At 43.8% G+C, this 19,005-nt stretch overlaps 1 long non-coding RNA gene across 1 annotated transcript in view; it reads left to right on the forward strand.

The window, feature by feature from the left end:
* Positions 1 to 19,005, forward strand: part of LOC135303426 (uncharacterized) — a 44,033-nt gene that overhangs the window by 19,070 nt on the left and 5,958 nt on the right. The window contains exon 3 of the long non-coding RNA XR_010364911.1: positions 17,181 to 17,337. This is a non-coding gene — a long non-coding RNA (uncharacterized LOC135303426). The remainder of the gene's footprint in view (positions 1 to 17,180; positions 17,338 to 19,005) is intronic.

The raw sequence follows: 19,005 nt of genomic DNA on the forward strand, positions 1-19,005 counted from the left end.
TCCTCTTTCTGATTCACATCTCCTCTGCCCTTCCCACCCTCCTGAGAGCCCTCAGACAGATGTCTTCTCCCAGCTCAAAAATAAAGGTCAAGAAATACGGGTATCAGGAAAAACAAAGATTTAGGAGGCAACTTAAAAGATGGATGGTCAGAGAAGTTCTTAATCCCTTAAGAGAGATGTTTCTTTCTTTTCCTATTCTAAAGAAAGCTCCTTCCTGCCCTCCTACCTGCCTTTGCAAACACTTAGCAAAGATGATGATTTACCAGTTGTTATCTAACTTGGAGCTGTCGGTTTCCTGAGGACGAAGGCCCAGTGCACAATACAACAACAAGGTCTTACATTTAACTGCAAAGTCCCTTGACACTGCAGCATTCCAGCACAGCAGGCTGGAAAATGTGTTGCAGCTCTGTATAAATTGAAAGGGGGGGGGAAAGGGGAAAAAAAAAAGAAGAAGAAATGTAATGAATTAAATATGGAAATGAATAATACACTCAAGTATAATCTCCTCTGTGTCATCTTAGTATTCAATTCCATTTATTTTATGTTGTCCCTGCATGATCAACTTCCACAGATTTATGTGTAGTGAATGTGAAACTGTTTGGTTGAGATTATCCAAAATAAAGCTGGAGGCTCAGCCATGGAGGGAGAGAATAGGAAGGGTTTGTAGGGCTTGGAGGGGCTTAAAAAGCAGCCCAAGAACAGAGGGAAGCATGTAATACTGGCGTTTGTTGCTGGGGTAATTGTAAGGATGCACCAACTGCAATTGAAATAAATGCCTTTAGGTTTTGCTAGACCACTGGCTCAAACAAAGGAGAGATCCCATCCATCAGAGCTGCTTTTTCAGGCTGACATTATTTCAGTGTTTATGAGGATATCTAAATCACAAAATGAAGTTTGAGGTTTTTAGAAGAATGTAGAGCTTCTGTGGTGCAGAAGACTGAGCTTGGAGTAATGGAGCTGTCCACCCTCATCCTCCATATGTGACTTTTACTGCTTTGACATAAAGATGTGCAGATGTGATTTTTCTCCTCTTCTTAATACTCCATTATTTCTAGTGTGGGCTTCTTTTTCTTTGATCCCTAGGTGAGAACAGACTGTGGTGAATCTCTGTATTTTTCCTCTTGAGTATAGTTAGGTTGCAAAATGGTTTTTTAGGAACTGCTGTGGAGTGAATGTTTTATGAAATATATTGATCCAAGAACAGGTTAACTTCAGCTGATGAGTTACCATGCATCAGCTGCTCTGCAGTAACTGTCCAAGCACATGCTTTTAAACCTAAGCACTCCCATGTAATCATGTGTGCCAAAGTGCTAAAATGTCAGTTTGTGTTTGACGAACTCCAAATGTTTTGTGATTTCATTACATGTCTAGTATTAACTACCCGCACAGTGAGGAAATCGTATCCTGCTTCACAGTTGCATTTGTTTAACATTAGCCTGAATTCTCTCCGAATCTTTTTGTGTCTATTGGTGAAAGACTTGAAAAGTCTGTAAGGCATCTTTTCCATGCAAAAGTACCTAAATTTAAAAATATCAAGCCACGTTTTGACTAACTGCAGCAGATTAAAGGCTTGTACTCATAGCATTGCAAGACTTGTTTTCTCTTGCAAGGTCATTTTTGTAACTTTCCTTGAACACTGAGATGTCCATATCCTTCCTGAACTGGGGATGCCAAGACTGAAGATTTAATTCTTTTAATGAGTTTAAAGTGGCCAGCTCAGGGACAAAACCACTTCTCTGTTTCTACTTGGTAAAGCCTTTTTTTTTTACACCTGAGTATCATATTAGTCACCAACACTGTACTGAGATCTCATGCTGAGGTGCTTAATTTTGGTGTTCCTTATGCACAGATTTGCATGACAGATTTTTCACCCTAAACACTGGGTCTTGGCTTTAACCCTTCAAACTTCAGTCAGATTTTCCTGCTGGAGGTGCCATCTTTTCTTCATTGACCACAGAGGAAGCCTAAGACACCTATGCTCTTACTTTAAATGCTTTTAGGGGCAGGAGATGGGTGGAGTCGAATCTCAGCTTTTATTGCCAGGTGTGCTAAGTTTCACTTGCCTCTAGTAAAATTCACATATTGTATTGTGATAATTTAAGCAGGTACTTCTTGTACCCCCCTCCCCTGTCCAACCTGTTCTCTTTCTTCTTTACTATGTCAGTAATTTGTATACTACCTGCAAATCCCACTATCAGAGATTTCGTGTCATCTAGGTTATTACTGAAAATACTAAACCTGATTGGACTAATAACAGATTTTTGAAAGCATCTTGCTAATAATGGTCCTATTTACAATAATGCTTCCCAGTTAATAATATATTGAAAGATGTCAGTGAAACACATGTTGGTAGGTCTAGTACATGCCTTACTATTTCCATACGCTGCAAAGTATTTGTGTCTTAACTAAGGTCTCATGAGATATCAAATTACATGCCTTGGAGCAAAACAAATATTCTCTACAATTGCCATTGCCTTTACCAAGATAAACCTTTGTTCAAAGAAAGGTGGCAGTCTGTGTTTCTCATGAGTACCAGCGCATTTTCACACCTCTGTAGGTCTGTTTCTAAGAGCCATTGAATTTGCTGGCAAATGGGGTTTAGCAAAAGTCCTATGGCAAACCTCTGGAACTCAAATTTACTGCCTTTATTCCCTCAGGACATGTTGGCATTCATGTCCTGTTGTTATTGGCCAACATCTCCTCAGTTGTCCATATCTTGCATTTCAAAGAATGTGACCCTTTCTTTGAGGAGGTATCATATTTCCTTGAAATCAAAGACTGTTCCTCTCTCAAGGTCTTGAAAAGTTCAGCCCACACTTCAGATACTTGTGTGATCTGACCACAATTCCCAAAGCTGAGGGATTTTCTTATTTACTTCCAGATACTCAGTGCAGGATGTGTTGGCAGAGGACAACCTGGGAGGGCAGCTTGCTCTCACTAATCAGTGCTGGATGTATTTTACCTCCTGTAGAGCCATTGCTGTTCTTCAAATTGATGTACAGGCAATAAGGAGTTATCTATGTGTCATTTGTCAGATGATGTTGCTCTTGGAGCCCATCTTCCCAGGGTTTGCCTGCCTCTCTCTGTCACAGTTTAATTCTTCTTGCTAAGGGCTTTGGGACCTCTGATTATTTTTTTTTTCCTCATTGTAATTGTAAGGGCCCATAAAGTTGCAGACCTCCTCTAGTACTGAGTAAATAATAAACAATGCTAATTCTTTTCACTCAAAAACTCAGTCTGCAGATTCTTAAGAGGGAGAATAGTGTCATTGCAATCGCAAAAGTGCACATCATCACCAGATGGAAATCAATACATGGCATCACTGTGAGAGTCCACATGGTAGCATTTGTCAGTAATTCTCTTCAGTCTGTCAACACAATACTCCATCACACAAACAGGAGGAGCATGTTGTGGGTTTATGTATTTGAACCTCTCTGGGGACACCACTAATATAAAAAGCATTGCCACCAGAGGCTTCTTCTGCACTTAATGAAAGGAAATACATTTTCCTTCATTCTCTCCTTGAGCTTGTGGGGGCTTGGACTCACAGAGCACAGCTATACTCTTCTTTTGTGGACTGCAGCACTGCAAGAGTTACAACTCTGATAAGACTCCTGCAGGCTAAGCTAGGACCAGACTCTTGGTTCCCATTGGCAACAGCTATAAAAAACTTTAATATCAAGCCTGCAAATCCAGGCACTGGAGCAACGGGATGATGTTGCCCATGCATAGGACCTCCAGGCCTTTCATGGTGCTTCTGTGCTTCACCCTTGGGAGAAGAAATAACTGCAACATGTAGTGGTCCATTCGGTCACAGCAAGGGCACAAGTGCTCAGCCAGCCATGGGCACACAGTGATAGGGAGACCTTCTGGCAGCCCAAACTTATTAGTCTGCCATCTTTCTCCACTGGTCTCCAGTGGGAGCTCTCCACAAGGTGGCAATGTAGCACCACGCATCCCACCATTTCCGCTGGCACGTGACGCCCGCTTGACGTTTCCCTCATCCCAAGAGTGGTGCCCTTGGTTCTGTGCACCCATTGCGGGCATGAAGGCAAGCCCAGCTCAGACTGAGGTGAGTACAGGTGGTCTTCCTGACGGTTCTCTGCCATGTCTTCAGGGACAGAGAGCCAAGTCCAACTCTGTGGCTTTGACACTACTTGTTGACCATGGGAAAAGACAAGGGATGAGCCTATGGAGTCACCAGGCTTGGAGAACTATGGTCATACTCTTTAGGCAAAATGTCAGACTTTTAAGAGACCAAATCTGGTATCTTTGTTTTACTAAATTGTACCTTATTGAAAGAGTAACCCTGCTACAATATGTAGGATGTTTGTGAAGCACAAGATGACCTTGATGTGAACGAGCATGCAAAAAAATGTCTGTCCTAGCTTATACCTGCTTCCCATTAGTTTAAAAGCAGCCAGGAAACATGTTAGCTGAAAATGAGGTGTGATCATTGTTAGGTTGCTTATATCTGCTTAAATCTAGCAGGAGTAACAAAAGAAATACAAATTATAGATACATAATACTAGCTTCCTTCTACACCACAGGCCAGGATCTTGTGAATTATCCCCAGATTTCAGTACCTCCCCTCCAGCTTCTGTTCTGTTTCTTACAATAAAGATTTGCTTGCCAATTTCTTTGAACAGGGGAAGTGAGCCAAGCCAATCCTGGAAGGGGTTGATCTGTGTTTTGCTACGTTTTGGGAAGCCCTCTTTTGATATGTGCCAATGTACTTTGTCCCCCTTGTCTCTTTATCCCTGTGGGGGGTCTCTGTCCTTTAGCTGATGCCTTGAGAAACCCTCTCAGAAAACCTGGGGCAGTTAAGGGTGGAAGTGAGAAGGATGCTTTGTCAGCTCCTCACAGAGAAAGGACTCTGTCTAAAGTTGAAGTGTCCTGGAGCTACTGGGCAGTCATGTTGTCCTCTGAAGCAAAAGGTATTGGTCATGGATGGCAAGAGGAGAGCAGATTAGATGGATCCAATGAACTCATCTGGTATGGCAGGCTTTAAGCAGTTTGAAGCCTACAAGGGCATTTCCATTTCCAAACCACAAATTATTTCCAGAAACTGGGAAACAAGAGGAGGGAAACAAGAGGAAGGAAAACTTGCACATGGCAAGCTCAACAGAGAAGAAAAATCCTTTGCAATGAAGTCATTGGACAGAAAGTAAACTGCCCACAAGCCCTTTTACCAGAAGAGTTTGGATCGGGAGTCCAGTGAATAGGAGAATTATATGTAACATGCAGTATATGAACTGTCTGGACAATAAAGAAGTATTGTCCATGGGATGGTCTCAAAACTTCCACTGAAGCCTTAAATGTATGAGTCAGCTCCAGAGAAGATTGGTATATATTATCAGAGCCAGGTTAGAGGAAAGGTGGAACTTTTCACAGAAAATAGTTAACGCTTTGCTTAATCAGGCTTGCTAAACTTTGCTTAACTTGTGCAATGATTTCTGGCTCCTCCATATGGCCTTCACCTTTGAGTACTATTGATTAACTAATACCTAGTTTACCATATGATCTGAGTTCCTCTTAAACACCTTTCTCTTCTTTATTCAATGAAGTTTGTTATTTTAACCCTTTGACTGGGAATTTACTCACTCAGTAGGTGGCTGGTACCTCTTCTGAAAAGCTTTGTGTTAAGGAAGCAAGTGAGAGAGACTGAAGATTCTGTCAATGAAAGCCAAACTCTTTTGAACTGTTTAGGCTCTGAACTCTTTGTGTTGTGGTAGGATCTAGTAGGAATTCTTCAGCTAGGAGAGGGGGGCCTACTCTGAGACACAGGACCGGCACGAAACAAGGAGGCTGCTCCTGCTCCAAAGAACTGCAGTCTGAATAGAAAATGCAAAGAATGGGAGGAAAACTAGAGGAACAAAAGAAAGAGATTACTTGGCCAAGATTGAACAGTAAATCAGTGGCAAAACTTCGAAGAGTTCCCTTGAGTCCTAATCTGGTGACCTTTCCAGTGGGGCAGGCTGCCTCTGGCTTTTCACTGAAGTGTGCAAAGCGTTGGCTTTTGATTTGCAAATAGATTAAAGCATACAGCACCTTATGCCAAAAAACTTCAGCACAAAGTTAACATTGCCTAATGGTGTCTTGTATTGTTCCAGAATGCATAGAGGATTAATCCTCAGCACAATGTGAAAAATGAATGCAAATTTAAACTCCTGAAAAGTAGGAAATATTGGTACACTGTCAAAAAAATCTTAACTTGTCCCTCTTTGAGAATTGCTGCTATATTTGCTTGTACAGACCAAATGTCAGGGAAAATTCAAGAAAAAAGGCACATGAAAGCATCCAGTACAGATGAATATTGTCTTTGTCAAATCCCATCATGAGAGATGGAACAGGCAGCAGAGGGTTCTCTTAAATTTCTTCATAGCCACTTCCTTTAAGTTCATAGACTTTAAAGCCAGGAAGACCTCCCTAGAATGTCTGACCTATCTATAACAACTTTCAGACTCCTTTTAATTCCTCTTTATTGAGCCAAATGTACTGACATTGTCCACAACATCTTCAACAAAGGCAGGTCTTGAGTACTGGAGTAGTTTCAGACAGAGAACCTATTGTCTGGGGGCCTTGGCTCAGGTCCTCCCCTGCACAGCCACCACAAGGTTGGCTGGCTAACCTTGGCATGCTCAGCCAAGAGGATACATTTTGGGGTGTTGAGGCACGCTGCTTTGGGAGTGCTTAGAATAGTCCACCTAAAACAGGAAAGTGATGCTTGGTATTATCTATAGCAGAGCTGGGATTCCTCTAATACCTGGATGAATTTAATCTAGTGCCCCTTTTCCTTTTGGGGTAGAAGGGGTCTAGCTGTGACGCAAATAGGTTACAATTTAGAAAACGGTTTGTACTCTTCAGGCCTTCTGGTTCCTCCTGTCTATCAGCAAGGTGCTAACAGCTCAACTTTCAACATCAAGAGCAAACAAATACATTTATTTAGTCAGGGTGCTTTCTCACAGAGGGAAAGGGCTAGTAGGGGTCTGTAGATCCAGCAGCACCTGCAGAGATGCTGTCGGTATATGGCTGCAGGGGACCTGGTGCCAGTAGGGTGGCCAGTGCTCCCATCATGGCAATGAGGGACTGGGTGTAGGATCCCCAAATCACCCTTGGACCTTGCTGAAAGCACTGAAGCCCCATGTATGCTTCAGCTCCTCACTAGCAACCCTTCTCCCTTTGCCTGTCTTACTTATTCAGCTTATAAGTAATTTGGGCAGAGCCTGGAACTCACTTCATATGCTCTGGGTGTTACATTGAAGTGTAAAATGCTCAAGTCTGCTATGCTGTGTATATAATCCCTGGTTTTACTGAGCTCGGAGGAAGAAAAATCCTCTTTTCTCATCTGCAGCACACCAAACTCTTGTAACTCTGTAAGTAAGAGCTGGGTAGGGAGAGCTCAGGTTCATGTGCCACTTAATCACGTCTGATCTTACAGCCCAGTGAAATGTTTATGGGGGGCCATTTACTAGATGTCTTATCCCTCTACGTGCTCAGGTGCTTTCAGGAACTTCCTGAATTTATCCCTGTGCAACACTCAGTTCAATCATTCCTCCAGACAAGTTTCAGCCCCAGATTAATAGCAACTTGAGTACAAACATGATTCACTCTTTTGACTGGATGCTGAAAGTCTGGTATTCTCTTGCCTGGACAAGGGCAGCTGTTTTTATCTTTCTTAAAAAGAAGAAATAATGAGTAAGGGAAAGGAAATAATGTACAATGAATTGCAGTCAGGAGTTATTTGTGTAATGAACAATGTCTTTGCAACGCTTCCACGACACTGGGACTAAAACCCAGACGCCAAAGGGAAAGTGGCTGAAAGGGGACGCCCATACAGCCTACCCATCTGGAGTGGTCCCATCTGGTCCTTATCCCTCACACCTCAGGATCTGTCAGTCATGACATGGTTTCATTTTCTCCATCCTGCAGTGATGCAACATCTCTGTGTCATGGTGGGAGCTGAGACACAGGCTAGATGAAATGTCTTGCCCCGTGGTTAGTGGGAGGCAGACTCCAAGTCATTTATAATGTTTTCTTCACTTCCACTGGGCACATTCCCCCAGTGATTTTTTTTTTCCCCAGAGTGGAAGGAGGTTCCCTCATGTGCCCTGGTATCTCGAAGGGACACAGACACCCATTTTGTTTGGTCTCTATACTGCTGCTTCCTGGAGACTAAATATCTGTCCATGCCCTGTTCTTTACATTTGTCCCTGAATACCTGTTACCAGTTACTATCACATCCAAAATACTGCACCGCTTGGACATTTGGTCTTATGCAATGTGGCATTCATGTTCTTATGGGAATTGGGCACTTGCCTGTTTTTCACTGTGGTCTACGCTGAGCAGGTAGCATGCAAAATGACCCCAGAAAATTTGCTGTCGGTGCCTCTCTGACATTTTATATATTTTCCATGCAGTCCTACCTCCAGAGGGGTTGGCAGTTGACTGAGTTCTCTACCACTCCCCAAAAAGGTTTTTTCCAGGTATATATTTTGTGTTCAACAAAGAACTACTTTTCTCAGTAGCGTAAATAGGAGTTTTGCAAGAAAAACATGTCAGATTCTGGAGTCCTTATTATCTTTAATGGCCCAAGGAGCTGCTACTATCACAGAACGTGAACCTTCAAACCAGCCTGAAAAAGTCTAATCCTAATTGTTGCTTTGATCCCAGTCACTTTTGGTTGTGAGTGAGAAGGCACACGGATGCCTCCTGAGCAGTTGCCAGGAGATGGGATAGGTGTCTGGCACAGGAGAGGGCAGTAGAAAGGGGCAGAGCCACATTGCAGAGCCAAGGTGGTACAGTAATGGCCTTTTGACAGGGATGTGGTTTCCAGAATCTCTCTCTATTTCTGGCAGAAGATGTCAGGGCCAGTGAATCCTGGAAGTTCTCAAGTGCAAGTCTGGATATGTTCTGTCTCTGTGTGCCAGCTCTGCTGAAGGAAAAATGACGGCCACACCACTGTCCCATCCCTCAGCAGCTATTTGGCAACCTCACCCCTACATAAACACAGCAGCTGGCTTGCCTGCTATCTGCTGACCCTTTTCTTTTCCTCAACCCTTATGCCCCGAATGGATCAATTTTTGGAATTTACGAAGAGTCAGATGTACAGCTGAGAACAGAACATGGATGAAAAACTACTGGAAAAACAGGTGGGGTTGCTGGAAAGCAGCGTTATTTATCCCCCATGGCCAGCATCAGGTCAAGTAGCACCTCTCCTGGCTCCCTTGCAGTCCTTTGAGCTCCTGCTGAATTCAATGCTTGTTCAAGGTCACCTGGCCACTTTTGGCTCCTGGCTCTGTGCCTCAGCCCCTTGATGGGTGTGTTCTGCCGCATGATCAGCCAGGAAAGAAGGGGCAAACCACACAAATCTCACTCACTGGCACAAGTGGTTTTGTTCAGTTCAGACCCTCTCTCTTTCCTCCATCAACAATCTTGGATCCACCAATTTCTTTGACAACGTCCTTGGCTCTAAGCAGTTACAGGGGCTGGGCAAAGTCAGAATTTTATTTTGGTACATCTCTCACCTTGCAAAGTGTTACAAAAACCCAAAATCACTGCTAGAAAGGGTTGGAAATTTTATTTCACTTTTTTTTTTCCTGTCACAAAAGACAAATATATTCAAACTGTAATTGTTTGTGTTAAATGGGATGGTTTTAACAAGTTTTCCAGGTTACAAAAATGTTACAAGTCTTCTAAACCAATTTTTTTCTTTCTTTATTTTTTAATGATTAGAAATTTAAAGGTTTTCTACATTGAAATAATATTCCATTTTAAAATGTAATTTATAGTAGAAGAAAGACATTAAATAGCAAGGAAAAGTCCAAATTCAATATTTCAAAACTATTTTTATCTGTACCAATTTTTGTTTTACCTTGCTTTGTTTTTGTTGGGTTTTTTGTTTTCTTCTTTTTGCTCATGGTCTGTGGACAGTTCTGAGATTTCCTTCCAGTTTTCTTTCTGATGTGGAGAGGAACATCAACTGAAGTTTCAAAAACTTTTATAAGTAAGGGAAAGTCTTCCCTGCCAAGCTCTAGCTACAGCTTGGATATGTCTGAAAACACTGACTGTCAAAAGCTGTGATCTGATTTTACCAGGAAGGGTTTTCTTATGTTGTCACACCCCTGTGTAGCCTCTGAAGAGTGAGTAACAGGGAGCTATTCCTGACAGTTTCCACCTGCGTGAGCTCTTAAACTTTTCTAAAATAGAGTATATCATGTTTTGGAGATGGAGATGTGTTAAGATGCTTGGAGACAGCCAGAAGGATTTGTAAACAGAATTATATGAGGCAGGAGTCAATGAATAAGAATAATGACATGTAGGAAAGGATTGGGAAATAAGTTAGGGATGACTCAGTGTGAAGGTACACAGCAAACAATCACCCATCACTGACAGAAAATGCACGGGAGAGCTTTGAAGCAGAAGATTATCTCCAGTAGAGACTCCAACTTCTAGAGATTTGCAGCTCAGGGACTCCTTGAGCAGAGCAAGGAGTTTCATCCCTTTGTTTAAATGCATGGCTGAGGTATCTTGAAGGACAGTGTGAATACAGATAAAAATCTAATAATTGTGACTTTTTTAAAGTCAAGTGGAACTGCTCACCGGAGTCAATGGAAAAGACCTTGTGGCACTTTGTTTGTTAGAGCATCTTTCTTTTCCCCATATTTCATTCATGGTTTGGTTTCTAGAACAGTCGTGGCAGTCCTGTGTTTTTGACTTTTATTTTTGCCTGAAAAATAGTTTGTTGTTTTGTTTTGGTTTTTTTTGGTTTTTTTTTTTTTTTTTTTTTTGTATAGTAAGCCTTCACCCTTTCTTCCAATGAAGTTTCAATTTAAAAAAATTAAAATTCAAACTGCAAATTAAATCTTTTATTCCACCCCACTTTTAGCCGTATCTCTCTCCCTAGCAGAGTAGTTAATTGGAGAGATGAAGCACTGGGGTGGCTTTGACCCTGAAGAACATCATCTACTCTTTCTTCTCGTGCACATAAATCTCAGTGGTGCACCTTGCCCTTTGCAGCACGATAAGACTGAGTGACCAGCACACACTCAGCAGAGGAGATGAGCAGGGTGTAAGTACAGATAGTTTCCAAATGACCCCAGAGAAGCGCACAAATTATGTTGCTAACAACCATACTCTACAAGGCAGGGATCCAGGGCCCTGCAATTAGATGTGAATATTACAGTTGGCTTCAAAACACTATAGAAATAAGAAATTGCTGTCTTTTGGGGAATTAGAGCATCTTTTTATTGGATGTGGGGAGAGCAAATTGGTGGCAGGCTTGTTGCATGTTTTTGTATTCCGGGCAGTTTGCCTGCTCTAGAGGAAGCTATTTATTGATCTCTGACTGTGAGGGTTAATAAATCTCTGTTCAGACTAGTTCAAACTCTGGCCAGGTCAGTCTGAGGCAGATGATAACTGCTTCTTAACAAGAGGCACTCTCTGAAGCTGCTCTGGTCTGGTCTGCAATAAGAAACCAGGGGTTTCTTGATCTTCCCTCAAGCCTCTAGCATTCAGGTAGTTCAGATTTAATGCACATGGAGTTCATTTTTTATTGCATGGCATTGAGGCCAACAGCATTTTTTCCCATGCCTTAACATATTCCGTTATACATCCGTGCCACCTTCAGTGGGGGCTTGGCAGACAGGCTGGTTTCATTACCCCTCGCCTCCTGAAGAACAACTTCATTAGGAATCTCTGTGTGTGGAAATCAGCTCATGCTCCACACAATATGTGAAAGCCTCCTGGAAGGATTTTATGAGAGGTCACACGCTCGAGCCTGCCTGTCACTGCCCACCCGGGGGCGGCCACCCCAGCCCAACGCCTCCCCGGGACTTGCCCTTTGATTCCTCACCCTGAGTGGCAATGCCTCTGCTTCAATAGACCTAATTTCCAATTGTCTCCATGCGCTTTGGAAGCCTCTCTATCACACCCTGAACAAATATGCTTTTTTTTCCCCCCCCTTTTTTATTTGTTCTTCTGAGCTCTCTGCTGAATAATCGGTTCTTTCCCCCACTTCCATGTTGCTGTTTTAATCAAGGACAGATTCTTGTGAAAATGGATTGGTCTTCCCACCCCCCAACATGTGCATGTCCTTTTTTTTAATAATTTCCTAGAACTGGTAGATTTGGCTGGCCCTCGGGTCTCTTCTGCTGTAGGAGGGTTAAAGGGAGAGCTGGGTGGCCTGTTTGCTTTCAGCTTTAACTCTTTCATCATTTTCAGAGAAAACCCTTTCCCTTACCCGCCTTCCTTAAGAGGGTTGATCTCATGTGGTGTAGGAACCCTCACTGAAACCTTGTCAGCAGCTTTGGGCTCAGGTAATGCCCTGAACTATGGGTTGATCCTGAGAGGTGCTGGATGTCTGTTGGTTGCTTAGTGTCCTTGGCTCTCACTGGAAATGGCAGGACTCAAGACAGGGACCCTTTTCTCCAGGGCTGTAAGCACACCCTGAAGTGTAGAAGCTCTTGATGTTGAGTTGCATAATTGAGGATATTGCATTCCCTGGACTTCTCAATTTCCCTGGCCTCCCACTGGGTGTGGAAAGCACCAATTCTCACCTTCCCTCAAGGGGGCTGGATGCCTGGCAGTGGAACAGCAGGGCCAGATGCAGTCTCGCATCCAGAGGAAGGTGAACCTCGCATCCAGAGGAAGGTGAACTTCTGCAAAACCTGAGGAGGGCACTAGAGAAATGCAGAAATGTCAAGATAGGGACTCAGCCAGCCAGTGCATGTGGCTGCCATCTGCAGAGCCCTCTGCCTCTTCTGCTAGGCTTTTCCTGGGAAGGTGAGGTGAAGAGGTGGGGGGGAAAGGGTTCTCGGACGATTTTTTATGTTGTGGAGCAGCTAAGGTCTTATCAACACTTTCCTCCCCGTCTGATCTGTGATTACTGAGCCTTCACGTGTGCACACTGGCTGTGTGTGCATATAAAAATATATGGCTGTATAATTAGAACCAGCCAAGAATATTTGGCTGAAATGGTGGTGAAGGAGAGGAGGGGGGAATCAGGGGAGTGTCCAAATATACCGATTCATTGGAGCCAGAGCTCTTCATGGGAAGTGTCAGGTTTGATGAATTTCCTATTCAAAAAAAAAAAAGAAAGAAAAAAAAAGTTTTGACATATTTTAAACATTCCAATGCAGCGTTTTTAAACCATCACCTCCCAGCTTCATTTTTTTTTCCTACTTACAGAGGTTTTTGAGATCATTCCAAATCAGGCAGAATAGGGATTTAAAGTGTGGCCAATGTCCTAAACACTAGGTAAAGAGCGTCAGTCAATCTCTTTCCTTTTCACCAAGAAAAGCTTCCTTTTAAAACTGATTGAAGATGAAATGGTCCACAGGGATATGTCAACTTTAGCCAAATAGTACATCTGACTAGATGAGGTGCTAACCACCTCTAATTAGAATGTCTCCATTGTGTAGTTTAGTGACTCTTCCCCTCTCCAGGATGCACCTACCATCCTACCCTATAGCAGCTTTTTGACTGAGTCCCTTAACTGTGCTGGTTTTTCCTTACTCTCCTCATTTGCCCATATCTTCCCATCTTCCCAGAAAGGCTCCCTGCTTCCTCACTAGTGCTGCAGAACCTCAGCCTTGCCACAGCAACAGGAGCTCAAGGGGATGGCAGCGCTGGCAAAGGCAGAGAGTACCACACATCAAGACGGTGTGAAACCCATGCAGTTCAGAGAGGCTCTGAGGAGCTGAGACCCATCTATTGAGGATCTAAGTCATTATTAGAACCACATCCATCAGGGGAGCTGGTCTGGGGGCCACATGGCTGGTACTTTTGCCCAGACTATTACTCCTGCTCGTCTAGGTAGAAAGTCCTTCCACTGGAGCCCAGATCTCAAAGGTTTGGTTTGACCAGAGAATCAAATACCTAAATACCTTTGAGGATTGCAGCTGTAGTCACTACATTGATGGCCAGTTTTAAATCCACTCTGGAGAACTTATAAATGCTTCTTTATAAGCCTTTCAAGCTTTCTCTGACCCCAACTGGTGACACTGAGCCCCTCAGCCCACTTACTCTCCCTTCCCCATGCAGCAATTTCTCTGGGGTCGTGGCCACAGCTCTTCCCTTCCTCCAAGCCCTTGAGCAAAGCAGTCACCTGAGCCACTGTTTCAGTAGGTCACTGTGGCTTGGGCTAGGCAGAAGTTGGCAGCTGAGCAAAAAGGTAATGTAAATTTACATGTCTGTTCACATTCAAATAATACGTCTATAGCCCTATATGTTTATACATATTTAAATATTCATCTTTTTCTCATGATGGTGTTCCAATACCTTGAACTAGTTCAAAGTCAGGCTGAAGAGCTGGGGAGAAAGGACCCATTCCCAGTGTTCTTCCCACAGTGTTCTCTTCTGAGTGACACCACTGTGGATGGCAGCAGCTTGTCACTGTACCAACACCTGCATTTGGAAGCAGTGGGAGGGACACTCAACTTCTCTGTTTTCTTCCTTGGAACATTGGAAAAGAATCACTCCTGTGGGTCACATAGGAGCCGCCATCTACAAGGTTTTCTGCGCTTTCCTTGCCACCATCAGGTAGAAGCTCTAGAACTCCAGATTTAATTCATCTTGAATATCTATTATTATACTTTTTTTTCCTTTCTGTGCCATCCATGTCACTTTCAAAGGCTATTTATCTCCCCGTGTTCTTTTGCATTAGTTACAAAGGGCAATCTTGTTAGATATGGTGATAAATAGCAGCAAAAAATAATGCAAACAAGAAATGATGAACTGTTAAAAGGGAATTACACTGTAAAGTATTCAAATGTTAATGGAATACTCGTAAGTGTTGACAATACTTCATAATCCTGGGGGTATTTGAGATCAAAGTTTTAATTTATCAATTTCATATTGTGGCAAGCTCAAATCCAAACTCAGACAGAAGCCAGAGGATTGATGTGGTACCATCTGAACAGACAGCAAATCAAAGTGCTGCCACACTGGGAAGCATTCCCACAGGGATACCTGACTGAACCCAGCAGAGCAGAGCTTGCCCCACTGATGTGCAGGCAGTGCTGATGCTTCCAGGGGAGCCTGGCCACCAAACCTCTGCTGGTCCCACAGCCCAAACAAGCTCAGCATTTCAGTGCCAGCTAATTGTGCCTCCATACAGGAGCTGGACTCAATGATCCATGTGGATCCCATTCCCACTCAGAATATTCTGTGTTTCTGTGATACACCCCCCAAAACACTATCTGTCTCTGACCTACTTTTGTCTCCAACAAAACCTTTTCTATTCTTATTTTTCCTGCTCTTTGCCCTGGTTTTCAGCTTGTTTTCCATGCCATGCCTCTGCATGTACATTCAAGGCTTATAGAGCTTTTATTGATATTTTCTTGTAAATATGGGTTTGGTCTGCAACCAACTCATTACACATTCAAAGAGTGCTTGCTTCACAAGCCTCTCCAAATCAACAGAAAAATCGGCTGCACACTACTCTTATAATTTCTTCTCCAGTGATCTGCTTGGACTCCCACCTGTGCTGTGCCAGTGCTCAGGCCTGCCTGCTCCCCACGGACATTTAGGGAAGCTTTAAGGCTACCCTGCATTGATTCATTGATTTTTATGTCCCATGAGCTGTGTGAAGCAGAGGGCTGGCAAAGCCCTGCACCTTGCAGTGGGGATGCAGGTGCTGCCCTGGAGCTCTCCTGCGAGATCCGTGGTGGGGCTGTCTGTGCCAGGAGTGGTGCAGCCCTGCTGTTGGCACACATGCAACCACACCAAAGAAAACACTGCAGCCAGCTCTGTCTCCAGAGCAGGAGAGCATCCCCTGAGCCAGCAGAGGCAGCAGCTCACATCTGTTCAGGCGGCCACACGAGCTGCAAAGCCTTAACACTGCTGCTTCTCATTTATTCACCTGCCTTTTTTTAATTTTTCCCCCTCCACCCTCTTGCAGACGGATTTCCCTCAGACAGGACCTCCCCGTGGCTGTCTCTGCGTGTGTTGTTCCCTCTGCAGAGTTCTAGGCCCTGCATAGGGGTGGGCTGGGGGCTGAGTTTGCCCGAAGGGCATTGCTTTGTACCTACCAGATGTGCTGAATTTCTCACTCCAGCTCCCTCTGAGCAGCCCCCTGCTTCCTATTGACCTTGCTGTAATTTAGATTCTCAGCCTTTTGCCAGTCCCTGCAGCTGATTTATTCTCCCGGTGTTTAATGTTGGATTTGCCTCTTTGGAGAAAGGTTAAAACCACCTTGGAAATACTTGAAGAGCCGACCTTCTCTCTTTTTTGTTATTTTTTTCCTCACTCCTTGAGAGCGAGCTCCTGTTACGGTATGTGGTAGCCTGCAGTTTCCCCGCTAGCAAATTCTCTGCTGCTCAGGTCTCTATGTGAGCATTTGCGTTCTATCATTAAGCCTTTAGAGATCCTGCCAGCCACTGGTTTGGCATCCAGTCATTCTCAGCAGGACTGGTTGCCTGTATCCTGTCTTTAGCTAATGCTCTGTCAACCACAGAGGAAACTCAGCCAACAAGATCTCTATCAGCCTTTCAAGGACCAACCGTTCTGCCATGTGGACTGAAGTCGTGTGCTCTGGCCTGATCTATTTATTAAAGAGCTCTGCCAATCAGCAGACCTTGTCAAAAATAATGTTTCCCCTTATCCTCTTCCTCCTTCCTGGAAAATGTTGATGTGAGTGACAAAATGTTTGTTTTCATTGACTTATTCCATGGAAATTTACAGGTTCTGTTGGAAAATGAAAGATACTTTTTCAGCTGCTGAAGATCTTTCACTTTAAGGCTTTTCAGATTTCTCATAAAAGAAGAAGAATTGAAAATTTTCAAGGAAAGGCACTAATCACTTGCTAACACGTGGATTTCACTGAATCTCAGCTTTCCAGCAAGACTGTTCTTTGCTTGGGTTGACTAGTGATTGAAGGGTTTTCCTATCACAGATCTGCTCCTGTGGGATGGTGTTGAGGCTGGCTGTGGCACTCATTGCCACCTGCTCTTCTGGGCAGTGTTGGCTACCTCTTACCACCCCCATTTTTGTCCTGCGTTGCTGGTTGACTTGACATATGCAAAAATGGTCTTTTTTCTTGATGGAGTCTGATCACCTAGATAGCATTGTTTCAGAAGGAGTGTTTTTTGTTTGGAAGACAGGTGTAATTGTGTGGCTTGAATTCTTCTTTGGCAAAGATCTTGATCTTGTTACCATTTCTTTCTTCCTGTGTGGACTAGGTGTAGCCATATAAGCTATGACCAGAGTCTTCTTCATTCCTTTGTGTTTGGGAGACCATGTCTGCATGGAGCTGGAACTCTCCTAGACACTTCAGACCCAAGACACTTATTCTTTAGATATGTGGAAATCTGTGACAAAACCAAGCAGCTCACACAGGTATGTCACATTTTGATGACTACATTATTCTCTCTTGCTTATCTGAACACATCCGATCCTGCCTTTCCTTCCCATCAGATATTTACCTACTGTTAACCTTCCAGACCTAAGTACACACGGGGGATCCTGTCTTTGTTTCTATCCAGGCTGTGGGCTTCCTACTTTATGGACCAGAGAGTGAGGCATTGCATCACGTCCAGCTCATTAGGCTCTGCTCTGCTGTACAAGCATGAGGGAAGGTGGAGAGGGTTGACCAAATAAAGCCAGGAACTGCACCATTAGTGAGATGTGCTCTCAAAGCCACTGTGATCACTGGAATTAAGCTTTAAAGTACTCTGAGCAAAAGCTGTAATAGCTGAGCTCTGAGAATTGCTGTGTGTGCATGTGTGTGTGTGTGTGCATGCACATGTGTGTCTCAGCCAGATGTTCTCAAGCTCAGCCTCCCTGAGCTTGCAGAGAGCTCTTTCCAGAAACTTGGACTTGTGACTTCAATGCCTAGTGGATTCCTCAGATCTGGCTTCCAGTTTGTCTGGCACATACTGGCTGGCCATTTAACCACAGCTGGATTGGTAGGAGAAAGCTTTGGAAACCAAAGAGCCTTGCCCATCCTTGTTGGCTGGGGGAGATGAATCTCTCCCCCTTTCCTGCCCAGCTCTGGAGGTGCTGTCATTCCAACACCTCAGCTGCACCGTGTAAAAAATCACCAAACAGCTGGTAGGGCAAATACAGGAAGAGCGGGTTTTCCTTTGGAGAATGCAGCTCTGTCAAAACTCCAAATATCTTGAAATATTTTTAGCATGAAAAGTGCTATTTTTGAAATCTTGAAACAACTTTTTTAAATGTGGTGTAATAGGTTATATGAAATATAAAGTAAGTCTAACTAGTCTTGTCCAGATCTAAAAAAAAAAAAAGGGTTTTTTTATCATGAAGAATTTAGTCATATTCATGTTTTATCCTGGCTTTGAAGAGAAAGCCCTTCTCATCTTGAATGAGTCCAAATTGCAGTACCCCACTTCTTTTGAGAACAAAATACTGGTTCACAGTCAAACTTAATGGGATGATTTTTCTTTAGGATCAGACCCTATTTATGCTGCACAACTGAATCATTCAGTTGGAGTTCTCTTACAAATGCCTCAGTCCCTCACCTGGAAAACAGGAAAATCCCCATGTAGCTAACGTGACCGATCATAAAACAAGCACATTGAGGCAAGCATGATAGCAATGAGGAAAAAGAACGACCCTGTGGGTAGGGCAGTGGTCTCGGGCATGAGATCCGGGTTCCCTGTTCCCTGCAAATGGTGCCTGTGGCCATGGCCCCATCTCCTGAGGTCATCCTTGTTAGATAGCAGTTATGGCTTTGGCAGTGGCTCTCAGGGTGCCATTAGGACCGATCAAGTGCACCGTGTGCGCAAAGCCCCAGCCCGATGACGAAGGTGGCCCGAGGTGAGGAAGGTGATTTGGTGCTAGGTATCAGCTCCTTGGTTATAAGGAAACATGCAAACCTTTTTCCTCTTGGCTTCTATTGCATTGCATTTTCCTCTTGGCTCCTTGAGGGGAGCCAGAAAAATGCCACAGTTAGAAGTCTGCTGGAAGCTCACCAGTTGAGGGGCTGGTGGCACACAAGACCTGACAGACTTGGGAGTGAATAGGAGTAAACCCAGCAAGGGT

This window comes from Passer domesticus, chromosome 6 (assembly GCF_036417665.1).
Source record: "Passer domesticus isolate bPasDom1 chromosome 6, bPasDom1.hap1, whole genome shotgun sequence".
NCBI lineage: Eukaryota > Metazoa > Chordata > Aves > Passeriformes > Passeridae > Passer > Passer domesticus.